This window comes from Vulpes lagopus, chromosome 8, assembly GCF_018345385.1.
Source record: "Vulpes lagopus strain Blue_001 chromosome 8, ASM1834538v1, whole genome shotgun sequence".
Taxonomy (NCBI): Eukaryota; Metazoa; Chordata; class Mammalia; order Carnivora; family Canidae; genus Vulpes; species Vulpes lagopus.
Window position 1 is genome coordinate 71,277,689 of NC_054831.1, and position 17,179 is coordinate 71,294,867.

A 17,179-nucleotide genomic window follows, 5' to 3' on the forward strand; every position below is an offset into this window, starting at 1 on the left:
CTCATGCAAAGAGGCTATTTTGATGTAAGACCTCATGATGTTGTTTACAGCACATTCATTTTGACTTGGGTCTTTCATCTGATCCTTCCTAGAACCTACTAATTTTAAAAGGTACATACATCTAGCTATGCTGTGAAGTGATTTTGCAGAGGTAAGGAAGGTCTCAAGCCCATTGACCTTAAGATAGGGAGGTGATCTGGGTCAGGCTGGCCTAATCACAACTAGCACTGTAAAAGAGTCTAGGAGCAGAGATGGAGGGAGATAGAGGTTAAGGGAGGCAGAGATAGGAAGTATGAGAAGGATTTGATGTGTCTTTGCCAACTTGATAATGGAAAGAGCCCCATGGTAAGGCACATGGACAGCCTTTAAAATCTGAGAGTGGATCTTAGTTGACAGCCAGAAAGGAAACAACAAGGAAACCTTAACCTTGGTCATACAGACTGGACAAACTGGACAAACGAGGAACTGCATTCTGCCAAGAGGACCTTTGCAGTCCAGATGAGATGAGCCATGGGCTCTGCCAAGTTCTTGATTTTGGCATGGGGGGGGGCGGACCTTGAGCAGAGAACCCAGCCAGGCCATCCCTGAAGAAAGTGAAGATGAGTTGATCTATGGGTACTGTCTGAAGTTGCGAAGTCTGTAGTAGTTGGTTATGTGGCAAGAGAAAACTAATACACTGGTGTGGAATTTGGTTAAGCTTAGCTTGTTTAGAGACCTTAACGCTATTTTTACCTCTAGTCTCATTCTTACTTGAAAGCAAAAACAAATAAACAGAAATCAAGTATTTACTCTGATCTATCAATTCAGGACATGAAGCCAGTACCAATTTATGGAACCTGTTATTATGAGCTTTATGTTCAGTTGCAGGTGGCTTTTGACTTGTTTATAAATCAGAATGATATCCCTTGAGACTACCATTCTCAGTTGTCACAGTTACCCTCCACTCTGGTTCCTCAACTCCAACTTGGGGGAAGATTCTTTGCAGGGATGATGGCCACAATTCCTCCTATCCTTGGATCTGGGTGCTCAGGTCCCTATGTAATGTGACCACTGCTTTTACCATCAAGGGGTGTTGGCTATTTCCCTGAACCTCGGATTAGGGCTGGCTCTGTGCTATTTTTGAATGCTAGAATGTCACAGAATGACCTGGCGGCTAGACCTCCTGGGGCCCTACTGCTTCCTCTTTCACCCTCTTGGACACAGCTGCCCCGTGAGGAAGTCTCAGGGATCCTGCTGAGAGGCTATGTGGAGGGCATCTGAGGCACCCATGTAACAGCTCTAGGTAACATCTGGACTTTGAGGCCACTGGGGACATGCTGGGCCCTGGCAGGCCTCCCAACGGACGTCAAACACGTGACAGAGCCTGGCTAAAACCAAATGGAGCAGAAAGAAGCTAATCCCAGCTGAGTGTGGTCCACGTTGCCAGACCCTAGCATTGTGAGCAAATCATTCATTCTTATCTACTAAGTTTTAAGGTAATTTATTCTACAGTAATCGTTCACTGATACAGATATTAAAGAACATGACTTTTACAATACTATTTTAAAATTAAAATTTTATTTTTTTTAAAGATTTATTTATTTCAGGGAGAGATTGAGAAAGAGGGGGAGAAAGAGAGAGAGAGAGAGAGAGAGAGAGGCGGAGGGAGAGAGGAAAACAAGATTCCTCGCCGAATGTGGAGCCTGACAAGGGCTTGATCTTCCAATGGGGAGATCACAGTTTGAGCTGAAACCAAGAGTTGGATGCTTACAACTGGGCCACCCAGGTGCCCCTAAAATTTTATTTCTTTTTTAATGGATTATCTATTTGAATGTCCGCATACACAGTACAAAATTTAAGATACAAAAGAGTATACACATAAAATGAATTTCCAGCCTTCACGGCACTGTGAAACCTTTCTCATCTCTCTGGAGCTCTTCAGGACAATAGGTAGGGCATAAAGGAACAATTTCAAGACTATACATAGGGAAAAGTGACCAAGTAGGAGCTAAAGAACATCTTATTCCAAATTGCTTTGCGTTGTTTTACTTCATGCCCCAGATGTTCATCACTGCTTTCTTCAGTTTTCCTTAGGAATAACTTTAAAAGGCCTCTAGATGTGAAAGCAACAATGAGGTTAAAGTTGAGTGCATGGGTGACCTTGTGGGTAAGTGTTATAGGATAGGAAATTATCATCCACGTTTTCTAGTAATGTCAGGTTAGGGACTCTATGACCAACATATTAAGTGACTCAACCCTTCAGAGGAGTATTTTCTTCATATTGTATTTGGAGAAAGCAAGTGGGGCAGCTCCGGTGGCTTAGCAGTTTAGCATGGCCTTCAGCCCAGGGCCTGATCCTGGAGACCCAGGACTGAGTCCCGTGTCGGGCTCCCTACATGGAGCCTGCTTCTCCCTCTGCCTGCGTCTCTGCCTCTCTCTCTGTCTCTCATGAATACATAAATAAAATCTTAAAAAAAAAAAAAAAAGAAAGCAAATGAAAGGCCCTTGATGTCTGTCGCCTGATAATCCATGTCATCCCAGGAGCAAGAAACCCAAGCAGAGCACAGGAGGTGCCTAGGCCACTGACATTTCTTGGAGTCCTGTCCACATCCAGAATGTGGAATCTGTAGAACATAATACCTGGGCTGAGAGTTGGTGTGACCTGGCATAACCCTGGGAAGTCTACTAGTGCCCTGAAAATCTAAATGTATTCATTCTACAAACATCTACCATGCACCCACTATATTCTGGGCACTGTTGGTAGATGGTATGGGTACAAATATAAATATCACTCTAGTTCTTAACCTTAAAGTTTTTACTTCTGAGCTCTATCCATAAGTGCCCCAAACCAAACTGGATACTTGATCCTACCTGGATTAAAATTCCCCTAAGGTTCCCAGAATGTGAAATATTCAGCCCAAAACAGTAGATTCAGTAAGTGGGTATTGGTGTCTTTTCTTTTAAGAAGGCTTTGACTCAAGAAGTTCAAAGATATATTTCATCTCCTCTTAATGTTTTTGTTTAAATTATGTTTTGTGATACAAGGGTAGGCTTGTATCTTAGTGATGGCTAAGAATCTGTGGGCATTTATACCTCAGGCTATGGAATGAGCTACATATTCCTCTCAGAGGGCAGAGGAAATGCTATGTGGTCGCTTCTCACATCCAGACACTCTACCCGCTGTCCTAGCATCTTAGAAGTTTGCTTCAGGCTGCTAGAAGGGGACATTACAGGCTCACTGGTGGGTTAGTGCTTTTCCAAGGTTAGAATCTAGAATTTAATGCATGCTCAGGCTGCCATGATAGTGGCTTAAACAACATTTATTTTCTCACAGTTCTGGAGGCTGGATGTCCATGAGATGCTGGCAGGGTTGGTTTCTGATGAGGCTTCTTCTTGGCTTGCACATGGTTGCTTTTTTTTGGCTATGTCCTCACATGACCTCTTCTCTGAGAAGTCTCTAGTGTCTCTTCCTCTTCTTGTAATGTCACCAGTTCTACCAGATTAGGTCCCTACCTTTATGACTTCATTTAACCTTAATTACTTCCCTAAAGGCCTTATCTCCAAATATAGTCACATTGAGGGTTAGGGTTTCAACATATGAATTTGTTGGGGGCGGGGGGAGGGAACACAATTCAATTCCTAACTATGTTAAGCATGAGGGTGTAAAGATATATGTATCAAGCATAAACTCAGTTCACGGAGGACATATATTGGGTTGCCTCGGTGGCTCAGTGGTTGAGGATCTGCCTTTGGCTCAGGGTAGTATCCCAATGTCTTGGGATGGAGTCTTGCATCAGGCTCCCTAAGAGGAGTCTGCTTCTCCCTCTGCCTACATCTCTGCTTCTCTCTCTGTGTCTCCTTTTTTTCAAAGACAAACCTTTGAATAAATAAATAAAATCTTTTTTTTAAAAAAGGAGGACATATATTTACTGTAAAGCACAATAATTACCAGGCTGTGCCAGGCATGAGATGGGAGAGAAGATCCATCCAGTTTGAGCAAATGAGGGAAGTCTTTTCAGAGGAACCTGGGCCTCAGAGAGGAGAGGAACCTTGGGGGGTGGAGTGGGGTGAAGGTATGCTAGGCAGAGGGGAGGTGTGCGGAAGAGCATAACAGGCTCTTCCTCCAGTCCTTATATTCACAGAGCAGGGTCATTCAGCAAATATAGCACTCTGGTTGAGTGAAGCTCTCTGGTTGTCTGGGGGATGTAAGAAGGACACATGGGAGAGGTCAGGTGATATCAAAAAGTATACTACCTTATGGGGTACTATAGCAAGGGGCTTGGACTTGATTATGTAGTAGGAATTGGGTATTTGTTGAAGGGTTTTAACCTGAGCAGATTTGCACTTGGAAGTTCACTGAGAAGCAGTTTGGAGGAAAAAATTGTGTGTGACTGGAAGCTGGGGTCAGTTGGGAGGCCAGTGTGATGACTGACACCAAAGGCCAACTATGGCAGTGTTAGTGGGATGGAGAGGTGGGCATCTAGGCCTCCTGCAGGATTCCGAAGACTTGGGATTGGCTCTATCAGCTCTATCAGGTCCTAGGATCCTGGGCTGGATCCCAGGTTCTGGTTTGGCGACTGGTAGACCCTTTGTTAGTTACAGAAACAATACAATGCAAGGACTGGGAGAAAAGAAAGATATGTAGGAAACCCTATGGATAAAGTTCACACGACAGTTTCTCGGGCTGGGAAGGAGCTGCTTTCTCTCTAAATCCTGTATCAAGTGATTCCACCCCTCAGTGGGCTTCAGGGATCTAGGGCTGGTCAGGCCATTTAGGGCTTGTGGCTTTAGAGCATCTTTGGAGTTAAGTTATTCGTTTACCAAAATCCGTAATTGATATGACTGTTCTTTGTGATAATGACCCAAGCTGTTTTAGTCAGAAAGATTTCCCAATTAAAAAACAAAACAAGGGATCCCTGGGTGGCGCAGCGGTTTGGCGCCTGCCTTTGGCCCAGGGCGCGATCCTGGAGACCCAGGATCGAATCCCACATCAGGCTGCCAGTGCATGGAGCCTGCTTCTCCCTCTGCCTGTGTCTCTGCCTCTCTCTCTCTCTCTCTCTCTCTCTGTGACTATCATAAAACAAAACAAAAAAAAAACACCTCATTCATCTGTTGCCAAGAAAATTAAAAAGGTTTTGATCTAAAATCCACCAACCTGCTGTCCTCCTTTGCTACTCTGAATTAGATATTTTTTTTTGTTCTATGTCCTGATTCAGGTACATGGTAATCTGAGAGTCTTAGGGTTGGGCAGAGAAGCAATTTACCGTACGAGAGCTGTAAATAAGGAAAATCAGAGAGGGGGTAAAAAGGAGGTGAGACAAACATTTCCTCCTGGCGCACAAATTAAATCCCCAATGACTCTTTGATGATTTGGGACAGGGAAGGAATAGGAGTAAATTTCCAGGTCACTGGGTTTGAAGTCCTGGTTTGACAGTAAATTTATACAAATAGTACAAATCTGCTTCCTCTTCCTTTTGAGTTTTCTCCTGTGACGTATTTTCAGGATTTCAACGGGGACAGCCTCGCTAAGCCTCACAAGCATGGATTGGGGATGGAGGCCGGACACCCACCAGCCCAGCACGTGAGACGGGGGAGGAGAGGGAGGGAGAGAAAGGCCTTTCACTGTGGGCTTCCTGACCCTACTCCCGCCACCTTCCAGTCCCCATTTCTCTCTCTCATCTGGTGACACTTAGGGTTTTTTTCCTTCCAACATTGCCTCTCTTCTTTGCAAGTGCCTGAAGCCAACCGGACCCAAACAGCAGAAGGGGAACCTCTCGGAACCGAATCCTCGGACTTTTTTGCCCCTCGCCCCGCCCCTCGCCCCGCCCCGCCCCGCCCCGCCCCGCCGCTTAATTCGGACGCGCGGGGCCGCGGGGTGTGAAAGAGCCGCCCTGCGCCGGACGGGCCGCGCCGCAGTCGGAGCCGCCGCCCGCGCCGCCTCGGGGCCGCCCTGAGAAGCCGGGCCGCTGGGCGCCGCCGCGGCCGCCCGCAGCGAGCGCCGGGGAGGGAGCCGCGCGCCTTTGTGAGCGCGCCGAGGTAGGTTCGCCGCCCGCACTTACTTTGCACACAAAGACTGGGAGCTCGGGAGGCGGGTGCCCGCCCCGGGGAGAGCGCGCAGCCCCGACCCCCGGCCCGAGGGACCCCGGGCGGAGACGGCGGCCGGCGCCCGCGCGGCGTGGGCGGTGGGGCGGGGGCCCCTGCGTGCGCCGGAGGACGGACACGCGCCGGGCGCGGGGAGACGGGCGACGGGCGACGGGCGACGGGCGTGCGGGAGCCCGCGGGGGGCCCGGGGGCGGGGCCGGGGCGGGGCGGGGCTGGCGCGTGGCCCCCGGCCCGAGGGGCGCGGGGGGGCGGGGGGCGCCGCGAGGAAGGGGAGCCCGGGCGGCCGCTCAGCTCGGCTTATTGTTGCCTCGTCGGCCCTGAAAATGGAGAGACACTGCCCGCCCGCCCGCCCGCTCGCCCGCCTGCTCGCCCGCCCGCCTGCCTGCGGCGGGATGCGCGGCCAGATGCCGAGCCCCGGCGCCCCGTCGGCCCCGCGCTTTGCGGGCGCGCCCGGGGGGGGGGGTCGCAGCCGGCTGCGGGGCCGCCGCGAGCCGGGGCCTGGCCAGACAAAGGAGGGGCCGCGGGGGGCTTGCCCCGCCGCTTTAACGGTGACCGGCGCCCTGTTGCCCAACAGTCTGCAAGTAGTAACTTTTCCATTTTTGACTCCTTTACGCTCCCTTCCCTTGCAGTCACCCCAGCATATTGGGTGGCGTCTGCAGCCCAAGAAGTCCTGAAAATTGGGTTCCCGTTAATTTCTCCCTTCGGGTCCCTTGGGGATGGCACGGCTGCGTATGGCCAAGTTTTGACATGCTGCCTCGGGCATGGTAACAGCCCCTTCTGAAATGTGAAAAGCAATCCTGTTTGAGACGATAAATTGCAGATGTTAATCTCTGAGGCAATACACCATACCCTTCCTTCCTCAAAAAAAAAAGAAAAAAAAGAAAAAAAATCAGTAGAGCAAAGTTATTTGATTAGAATGAGTGTGATATTTAAGGGAAATAACAGAAAAATGAAGTGAGGCTTGTTAGACTTTACCTTTCTTGCTTACAGGTATGTTTTCTTCTTTGACCATGTTCCCCGGGCCATTACTTTGGAGATGTTAGCTGTCCAAGTAGCTTCAAGGTGACATAGTATTTGGGGTGCCTGTCTGGAGATTCCTTAGTGTTCCTAGTTTCAGGTTTAAAACTTTTAATTATAGAATTATGTATGTGTATTATAAAATTGAAAAGAACACAGAAAAGAAGGTCACTTATGTCTACCACCCAAACACACCCAGAGGTTGAAGGCATCTTAGCCTGATTCATGGCTTGGCAGCCACAGCGTGATTGTGTGAGGGAGAGAGAGAGTGTGTGTGTGTGAATAAAGGAAGGAGTTACAGATTCTTAGTCTTTACCATTCACATCAGACTGAAATACATCTAATAACCATAGTCTACAGAAGTGGTTTGCCACTTTTCACATAGGATTAATACCAACAAGTTGTCTGAATAGTATTTTCTTTTTTTTTTTAATTTTTATTTATTTATTTATGATAGTCACACACAGAGAGAGAGGCAGAGACACAGGCAGAGGGAGAAGCAGGCTCCATGCACCGGGAGCCTGACGTGGGATTCGATCCCGGGTCTCCAGCATCGCGCCCTGGGCCAAAGGCAGGTGCCAAACCGCTGTGCCACCCAGGGATCCCTGAATAGTATTTTCTTATAGCCTAACAAATAACTACCTGCACAAAAGGGAGAAGGGAAGAAATAGGAAAAAAACAGGTGCTTTCCACTTAATTTGGAAGAATGAACCGACAGAAAAGTTTTAGGGACTGTTCTTTCGAATTCAGGAGTTTTAGATTGATCATTTTTTAAGAAAATAAATATTTCAGCTTTTAAAATATTTAAAAAGTAAAATTCTGTGATTTATGAGAAATATGTGATGGAAAGGCACCCTTTTTGTAGAACACGGAATGACAGAGATTTGATAGCCAGATAACATGTTTACTTCCGAACATTTAAAAAAAAAAATTTCCCTGAGTAGTGAGTGGTTTCAAGTGCCTGTGTTCTGTTAAAAAAAAAAAAAAAAAAAAGCCAGAAAACAACACATTATTCAACCATAGATTTGTCATTGAATGCTTTTGTTATTACCGACGTTATTTTCCACTTGTAAAATCTTCGGACATTTCATTTCTCCAGTTTCCACTTGTAAAATTTTTGGACATCTTCATTACTCCGTGCTAAGTGTAGAGGTCTTGGAGACAACTGGAAGTAGATTGATCATGAGGATGATGCAATACTCTTCGAAGTTAGAATTTCCCAGAAGGAAGTTGTGGTCTTATTCTATTAGGTGCAATCTTTGTTCCTGTTCCTGACTTGGGGCTCCTTAATCTGCGTACATGCATACAGGGAGCTTTTGCCATGCAGTAGACACTTCTAAGTCAGCATGTGAAGTATATGGTGCAAAGTATGTAGTGGGCTGTAATGATCAGTGTTCCTTCAGAAACAAGGGGATCCTGCCACATGCAAAAGTCAAAAGAAACTCGAAAAACATCAGAATTTTTAGATACTAATTTTCAACCGTCCTGTGGCCTTGGACAACAGTGTAAGCAACGTAAACCCACCTGGAATAGAGGTCAGAGTTGAGTAGCTTTGCCTTTTTTCTATAATGTTGCTTCGTGGGGAGGAGAGAAAAGTTTGGGAGTGGCCCAGTGTCATGGACTTGGCTATGGCTGTTTGTGATGGCCAGCCTCTTGCCCCGATGGACCGCAGAATCCATTCTTCAGGTGTTTAAAAGTAGGCCTGGTTTGTGTTTTAGAGAAGTTCTATGAGAAATCCTCTTCCTCAGCTGTGGTAGGCTGGATATTCTTATCCTTATCTTTGTTTTCTTAATTGTTTAAAATGTCACAAGTAAAGGTGGAAAAGATTTACACTGATTTTCTTTGGGAGTGGTTGCGGGGTGGAGGATTTTTCTCTGAAAAGAGGGACCCCAGTAGATTAGTAATGTGGCTTTCGTGTTATTCATGATGTCTTGTCTGCACTTTCTTCTCTCCAGGATTCTGTGTGCAGAATGTTTTTAAAAATGGGTCAGGACATTTGGTTTAGTAAGCTCTAGATTTCAGGCATTGGTAGAAGTCCCCATATATGTTGGGGAGTGAGTCTAGAGAAAGTAGCTGTGGGCACTGGCCCATTTTTGCAACTCATTTTGGGCGTGTGTTTTGGGGAAGCTTTGGTGCTGACGAGAAGTCTGTGCACAGCTCAGGGCCATGTAGTGCTGGGATGTCCTGATGAGGCTTCATTTTCTTGTATAATTTCCTTGTCTTATCTTGGCCTATTTTTGCTTTTCCTTTGTGAAGGCAAGTCATTTTTCTCCCTTTTTCGTTCCGAGTGCTGAAAGTGCTGGGCCTTATCTATCTGAATTTTTCCTTATGCTCAATACTTAGGGAATCAGCTGAAAAGGAATTGGAGCTTTTACCCACCTGATATTATTTATTTCATTTCGCATCAATAAAATAAATAATTTCGCAAGCTGATGTAGGTTGCCATTTAGCCATGGTAAATAGCGGCTGTTTCTAAGACTGGTGGGGGAGCTTTTGCTTTTCATTCACTCCTTCATTTAACAGACATTCACATAGAGCCTCTTCTGTGCCCGGGGATTGGCCTAGCATGGGGTGTATTGCAGTTGACAAGACTGATGGGGGGGTTCATGTCCTCATGGCAGGGTAGGTGTGGACAGTATTTAAAGAACCTCACAAGATGACACAAAAGTTGTTTAATGACTGCGGCTCCTGGGTCAGTGAAGCCTCTGCCTTTAGCTCAGGTCATGAGCTTGGGATCCTGGGATTGAGCCCTGGGTTAGGCTCCCCTGCTCAGTGGGGGAATCTGTTTCTCCCTCTCCTTCTGCCCTCCCCACTGCCACCTGCTTATGCCCCTCCCTCCCCCCAATAAACAAAATCTTTTAGAAAATTTCTTAAAAAGTTGTTTACTGACAGTCATGGTAAGGGCTGTGAATTAAGGCATCTGAGAGTATGATGTAAATCACAGCTAAAGCTAAGGGGTCGGGTTTCTGATTCAAAGGTGAAGGCCCGGGAGAGGCGTGGGAGGGAAATGAGTGTCATTTGCTCAGGGCTGATCAGTTTAAGAGTCTGGTGGCAGGGGCGTAGCTGAACACAGGAAGAGGACTATTCATTTTTGTCTCAAGTGTGGCTGCCTCGAGGTTGGGGCAGTCTGTAGTGTGGAATCCAGGAGAGAGAGAAACTCTGGTATTGTTCTTGTGTTCTTGCTGGACATAGACGTCACAGCTGATGGCCCTTGGAAACCAGTTGTGGTGGGGCCTTTTGGTCCTGAGCTGTTCCGAAGTCTTCCCAGGAGCCGAGGGCTGGTGTCATCCGGGAGGATGGGGGTAGCTGGCTACAGGTGTGCCCACCAGACGTTCTGGACAGATGAGAAGATAAGATGGGGTTTGTGGGGGAAGTTGTGGGAATTCTAACTACATGTTTTTCAAGGTCTGGTGAACTGTGGGCAGGAGAACGAAGGGGAGAGGTTCAGAAAAAGGAAGTAAAGAAGGAAAAAAACGAAAAAAAAGAAAAAGGAAGAAATTTGCTTTAGCACTAGGTGACCGCGTTAGCTGTGTTACCAAAGATTTCAGTGGAGGGGAAGCAGTGGGCACCAAGCATTTGTGAAGCACGGCCATAGTCTGCTCTGTGGTGGTGCTAGGTGGGGAAGTGGGAGGGAGGCATGGTCTAGTGACAGTCATGTTCCACCTACACCCCAAAGTCTTGGGGTTCTGCGGTGTAAAAGGATACGCCTATTAAAAAAAAAGCACCCTTCCCCCACCTTTAGAGGCCATGAAACAACAGAGGCCTCTGGGCTGTACACAGTGCTTTTTCCTGCTTATGCTTCTGTATCATGAGTTAGGCCCACAAGTCTTAAATAGAGGGGATGCCTAGCCTACGTAGCCTTCTGGGGTGAGTATGTGTTGTGAAGTCTCCTCCAAAAACAGGATTGAGAAAATGCAGGTTATGGACCAGCTGTCTGCTTCCTGGCTGGTCGTAGGTGCATGTGGTTTGGAGCGTTCTTGATTATCCTCTTTGCTGTCAATGCCCACTTGGGTTGCCCTGGAGCACCTATGGGGCGCTGCATGGAGCATACTCCATGAGAGGTAAGATGAAAACTCACATTTTATCCAAGTTTTTCAGGTACCTGGGCCTGTTGCATGCTAATGAGCTTATGAAACGACAGTTCTATTATAAACTGCGGTGTTAGGGACGCCTGGGTGACTCAGTGGTTGAGTGTCTGCCTTCAACTCAGGGTGTGATCCCAGGGTTCTGGGATCGAGTCCCACATCAGGCTCCCTGTAGGGAGCCTGTTTCTCCCTCTGCCTATGTCTCTGCCTCTCTATGTCTCTCATGAATAAATAAATAGAATCTAAAAGAATAAAAAATAAATAAAAAATAAACTTCCTGTAGTGTAAATAATCAGAAGTTACTTATGAATGTCTCATGTGGATGAATTCAAATTTCCAGGAAGTTAAGAATGTCATTGTGGATATGTATATGTAGAAAGACTTTACAATATTCATTTCCCTTATAACTTAATGTCATTTAAAATAGCTAAAGCTGTGGTCTTTATTTTTCTTGCTGTTTTTAATGGATGCACAGAGTAATATAGTGTGTGGGGGGACAGAGAGAGAGAGAGACACCTAGGTTTTTAAATTTTTAAGAATCCTAAATGCAAGCTTCTTAGTAGTATGATTTTTGAGTGGGTCATTTATTTCTGTTTTTCTACTTTCTCATCTGTAAACTGGAGGTAAATCAATCACCCTTGCCTACCTCATAGAGCTGTCTTGAGGGTGAGGTGAAGCTCGCATGCTTTATAGCTGGTGGAGGGCCTCATAACTCTAAGTTGTCATTTGAGGGACTCCCCTGTGGTTCTGTGGCACCCGGGCCACCCCGTTAGGACAGGGGTGGATCTTTGAAGGCAGAGGAGGCAGAGAAGGATGGTGAAAATCAGTTGCATCATCCTTTATGTTCCTGCCAGAGTGAGAACATGTTCCTCTGTGCTCATGGGAGGAAGGCATCTTGAGTACCAAAGTGGCATACTTAGAGTTCTACCTGGATTATTAGCATGTTAACCTAGGAGGGCTTCCATATTCTTTTGTGAAATAAAATAACAATAACTGTGTAATAATATTTTTATTGTTACTAACTTAAAATTCTGGAGGATTTCCTACCTGGCAGGCTAAGTGCTTTATGAGATCTCTTCATTCAGAAAGTATTTAAGTTTCCTCTTCCATGAAATTTCCTCTATGCCAGGCTCTGTGCCAGACTCCGGGTATGTGACGAGGACAGTGGGCAGGACTGTCAAAATCCTTGCCTACATGGAGTTTTCACTATAGCAGGAAGACAGTATGTGATTCTAGGGAACAGCAATGCAATGAAGAAACCAATCAGGCGAAGGGGCTAGAGTCTAGCAGGGCAGGAAGTGGTGGTTTTAATAGGGCAAGGCCCATCTCGGAGGAGAATTTGAGATCTTAAGGGAGGAACGGATGAGCCTCGCCCCCATCTCTCTGTACAAATAACAGCCCAGAAGCGGGAGGAACTTGCTTTTGGGGAATGGCAAGAAGGCCCAGGTGGATGGAGCCAGTTGTGGGTGTTTGGTGGGACATGAGCTGAAGTCCGAGTGGACACCGGATTGTGTGGGGCCTGGAGGCCATGGTCTAGTCAGTCATGGGAGGGACTGCACAGGGAATGATAGAGCTTGGCCTTGAGTTCAACATACACCCCTTTGGGATGCAGTGCAGTGGTACCTGCAGAGGGGCCAGAATGTAAGTCCAGAGACCAACCAGTAGGCGGCTTTTGTGAGTCCCTGGGGATGTTGTGATGACTGGGAAAGAACTGGTGGGAACTGGTTGGGTACCTGATAGAGTTTGAAGATGGAGCCATCAGAACTTGCTAATGGATTGGAGCTAATATTTGAGAGGGAACGGAGTCAGATATGACATGGCACTTTTAGCCTCAGCGACTTCGTGAAGGGTGGCGCCATTTATTGATCTGGGAAACCCTGGAGAGGGGTAAGGGGAGGATGATGTAATGCCCACAGCAGCCTTTGAGAATCATATTGTTAGGATTCCCATTCCCGTTTCACAGATACAGAAGCTGATGCCCAGAGAAGTGAAGAGTTTGCCCTGAAATGAGCAAAGCTGGATTAGGATTGGGATCCAAGTCTGATCCTTGCCCAAACTTGCATTCTCCACTATTTCTGCTGTCCTTGGTAAAATATCTGAATTTGCTATTTTCATGGAGAGGTATGAAAATGCCTGTGCCAAGGCTTTGGAAACCTCTCTTTTTTAGATTAGTGTGGCTTTATCGAGGTTTAATTTACATTCATACACCTTGCCCATCGTAAAGTGTGCCACTCTATAGCGCTCAGTAGATTATGCAGTTAAACGACTGTCACCCAGATTTTGCAGTCCATTCCTGTGGCCATCCGCAGTCTTAGGCAACCACGCATCTTTCTTCTGTCTCTAGAGTGTTGCTTTTTCTAGACATTTCATCCACAGAGAATTGTACACACGTGGCCTTTTTGTCTGGCTTTGTCTTTGCAGTTCACCCACTGTTGCTCCATGCATCTTGCTTTTGAGGCATGTGTTTTTGCCTTTGTCAGAAAGAGGTGCTCTGTGTTGATAAGAATGATTTCCACTGAGATGGGTCTTAAAGATGATGATAAAAATAGTAATAGCTGGCATTTACCGAGCGTTTACTCTTATGCCAGGCGTGGTGGTGGTATTCATTGTCTTCTGTGATCTTCCAAGTGATGCTTTGAGGCAGGTAGCATTACTAATGTTTGACAGATGAGACACTAAAGGATAAAGAGATTTTTTTTAAAAGATTTTATTTATTTATTCATGAGAGAGAGAGAAAGAGAGAGAGAGAGGCAGAGTCATAGGCAGAGGGAGAAGCAGGCTCCATGCAGGGAGTCCGACGTGGGACTCGATCCCGGGTTTCCAGGATCACGCCCTGGGCTGAAGGCAGCGCTAAACCGCTCAGCCACCCGGGCTGCCCAGGACAAAGAGATTTAAAAACTTGTCCAAGGTTATGGTGAGAGCTGGTATCACACTTGGGCCTTCTCTCTCAGGACCATGTCTGTATTCCCTGTGTGGATAACACGTTTGACTTCCCAACTTTAGAAGGAGTTTGGGATCCCAGTGGGAGTAATGCACTTGCCAGGTAAATCCAAAATCATAGTTTTAAGGAGAATATTTGTACTGCATTTTTACTTTGGCATTACCATATGGAAATTATAGCATCTTAACACGATTTGTTTGTGAAGTCGCTTTCTTTTAGGTCTCATGTTTGGATGGTGCCAGATTAAAAACACATAATTATGTCATAAGACAGTGCTTGTATATTTGAGTAGTGTTTTAAATATTATATTTACCAGAAATGCCATTTTTGTACAAACTATCCCCAGGCTACTGCCTTATTAATGGATGGAATTTAATTAGGCATGATGCATTTTTCAAGATGTTTATATAATTATATTATACATTAATACGTTTTTCCCCTCTTTGTAACAATTCTGTATTCAAACAGTGTTTTTTTTCTATTCACATATAATCCATATTGGAGGATTTTGTATTCCCTATTGAAGAGGAATTCTTTGTGTATCCCCAATATTCTGAACATTTTCAAAGCATTTTAAACACCTCCTGTGTGTTTTTCTATTTACCTTTTTTTTTTTTTTAAAGATTATTAAGTAGCTTGATAAGAGCTGGTTATATAATTTTACCCTCATGAGTAATAGCCTCTTTGGAATAGGACTAACTTTACACTTTGGTTTCTGGTGAGACACTTTTTACTGGCCTCCCAGCTTCCTGACTTTCTAAAACGGAATTACAGCATTGCTAAGCTAACTCTGTAGGTGTAGTACATCTTTCATTTTTAGGGATTTTTAATTATGGACCCAGTTTACTAGTTCAAAATAGCAAACAAAAAGGCCACTCTTTATTTTAGAATACCTGGTTTGAAGAGTGAAACAAATGAACAGTTTTGCATTTTGATCTAAAAAGATTTCCTTCAAATCTTTAAAAAGTCTCTATACAATTAGAACCATGGGGGAGTCCGCTGTGTTTTAAAAGAAGATTGACCAGTAAAATGGCAGGTCTTTGAAACCGGTGAAAGGAGAGAAACCCTGTTCCGCAGCCATTGGGACAGTTTGGGCAGCAGCAGCAGGTTAAAAGCCCTAGAACTTGAGCTAGAAACTCTGGGAAAGTCAGATTTGGGGGCGGAGTTAGAGACTCAGAAGGTGTGGTGAAGAAGCCGTATCTTCACTTGCCATCGCCGTCTGTTCACATTTACTGTTTGTACCCTGGCTGGACGGCACATTTCGGCTGCCGAGGCCACCAGTGTGCAGAGCTTGGAAGTTGGAAACAGGCCCCAACCTGTTTCTTTGTCCATCCCAGGCTGGCTTCTGGCTGGCTCTTTAGCCTTAGGGAAAGGGGAACGCTACAAAGACAAATCAAATAAAAGACAAAGACAAATCAAATAAAACTAAAATTACAGCAAGTGAAAAGTGATGGAAATGGTGTGAAATGTGTGCCATTTGCATTATGTATGTTCTGCCTCCATTAGATAGATTTGAAAATAGATGAGAAACAAAAGGAAACTCAACCAAACTCTCTGAGGAGTAGAGGCAGGAGTGGAGAACGGCTGAAGAAAGCAAACGTGAAGTTGCCACTTGGGTGTTGCTTGTGTGTTTTCTCCCATTGCACAGGTAACTTGCTTGTTTCAGATGCTGGTTTTCCTGCTCAGAGCAGTAATTTTATGCTTTTTACATGATGGGTTTCAGATGGAGCTTGGGGCTGCTGGAAACCTATTGGCAAAACTTGTTCGTAGAGGAACCTGTCCATTTCCTCCCTAGGTAACCCCAGGAACTAACTGCCTCTTGTTCCACCAACTGTGAATCTTCCGAATCTTACCTGCGAGTCTCCCCTTTCCGCATGGGGCTTGGTGAGGCCCAGCCATCGGTGCCCTGGTCTCCCTATGGGCCCTGCCCTTTCATTGTGGAGTGGCTGAACACACAGTTCCAGAGCATCAGACGGCAAGGTCTAGGGGAGGGCAGGGGTCTGTAGAACTTCCACCTGCCCGGGGTTGACCTCATGCCTAGTAGCTTAAAAAGGTCTTTTACAGTAAGTTTTTTTCAAACTGGCACCAGGATAGAGTCCAGACTTGCAGTCTGATTATTACACCTCCCGAAGCTTTTAAACTCTGGAGCAGCTCTTCTTCCCCCACCCTTTTCTCCAGAGCTGTTGATTTGTTGAAGAATCAGGTCAGTTGTCTTGGAAAGTGGCCCACATTCTGGACTTGGCAGCTGGTTTCAACCTGTTCCACCAGTGTCTGTAATGTCTGTAAACTGGAAGTTAACCCTAAAGCTTGATGAGATCCAGGTCCAGTTGTTTGGGTGAGATCCATCTGTTAGTGGTGGTGGTGAGTACTTCACGTTGCATCATCTGAGAAGAATGTCTGGGTACCTCCCTTGGGGTGATACCGGGGCAGGTCACTGAGTTCACAGGGTGGCCTCTTAATCCTTTCATCGTGAATTTCTTATCCTCCTCTCCCCTGATGTCTGCTAACATCCCCTGGGGACTGTTACCCAAACTAAGGATTTCAGGACAGGTTGTTGATTCTTCTTTCTTCATGGACATGGTTAGGGAGAGTGAGGCGGAATTGAAACGGGCCAGGGGTCAGGGAATACCAGTGGTGTTGATGCAGCCTAGGGACATCCAGATGACTCATAGAGAAGTAAAGATTGGTCTGGTTTCCTCCAGGTATCTCGGATACTTCCTGTCAGTACAGCTGATTACCATTTGTAGTTTTTTTTTTTTTTTTTTTTTTTTAACGAGTGTTACTCCGTCAGGTTAATTGTATTGTAGTCTTGCTTAGCAGCAGCATTAAGATCTGCCCTGTTGTTTACATAATGTGGGTACCTGGCCACCACCTAAATTAGGAGATTATGGTGTGGGTTTATGAGACAGAATCCTGTGTGATGGTGCGCACCATGACAGATTATCCTTTTCAGTAATCATTTTAAATCTCCTGCTTCGTAAGGACGTTAAAGCCCTGTCTTTCCTTAGAAGAGGTGTCACTGAGGAATTTAAAACAGTGAGGGGAAAATGATAAA

At 45.8% G+C, this 17,179-nt stretch overlaps 1 protein-coding gene across 4 annotated transcripts in view; it reads left to right on the plus strand.

Annotated features, from left to right (window-relative positions):
• FAM107B (family with sequence similarity 107 member B) overlaps window positions 1–17,179 on the plus strand; it is a 224,793-nt gene that overhangs the window by 147,471 nt on the left and 60,143 nt on the right. Inside the window, exon 1 of one of the 4 annotated variants that reach the window (XM_041766455.1) lies at window positions 5,955–6,015. The exons of 2 other annotated variants lie outside the window; for them this stretch is intronic. The gene's annotated coding sequence lies outside the window, so the exon portion shown is untranslated. Of the gene's footprint in view, window positions 1–5,954; window positions 6,016–17,179 lie in introns of those variants that run through there. One more of the 4 variants, XM_041766456.1, reaches the window with a different exon arrangement.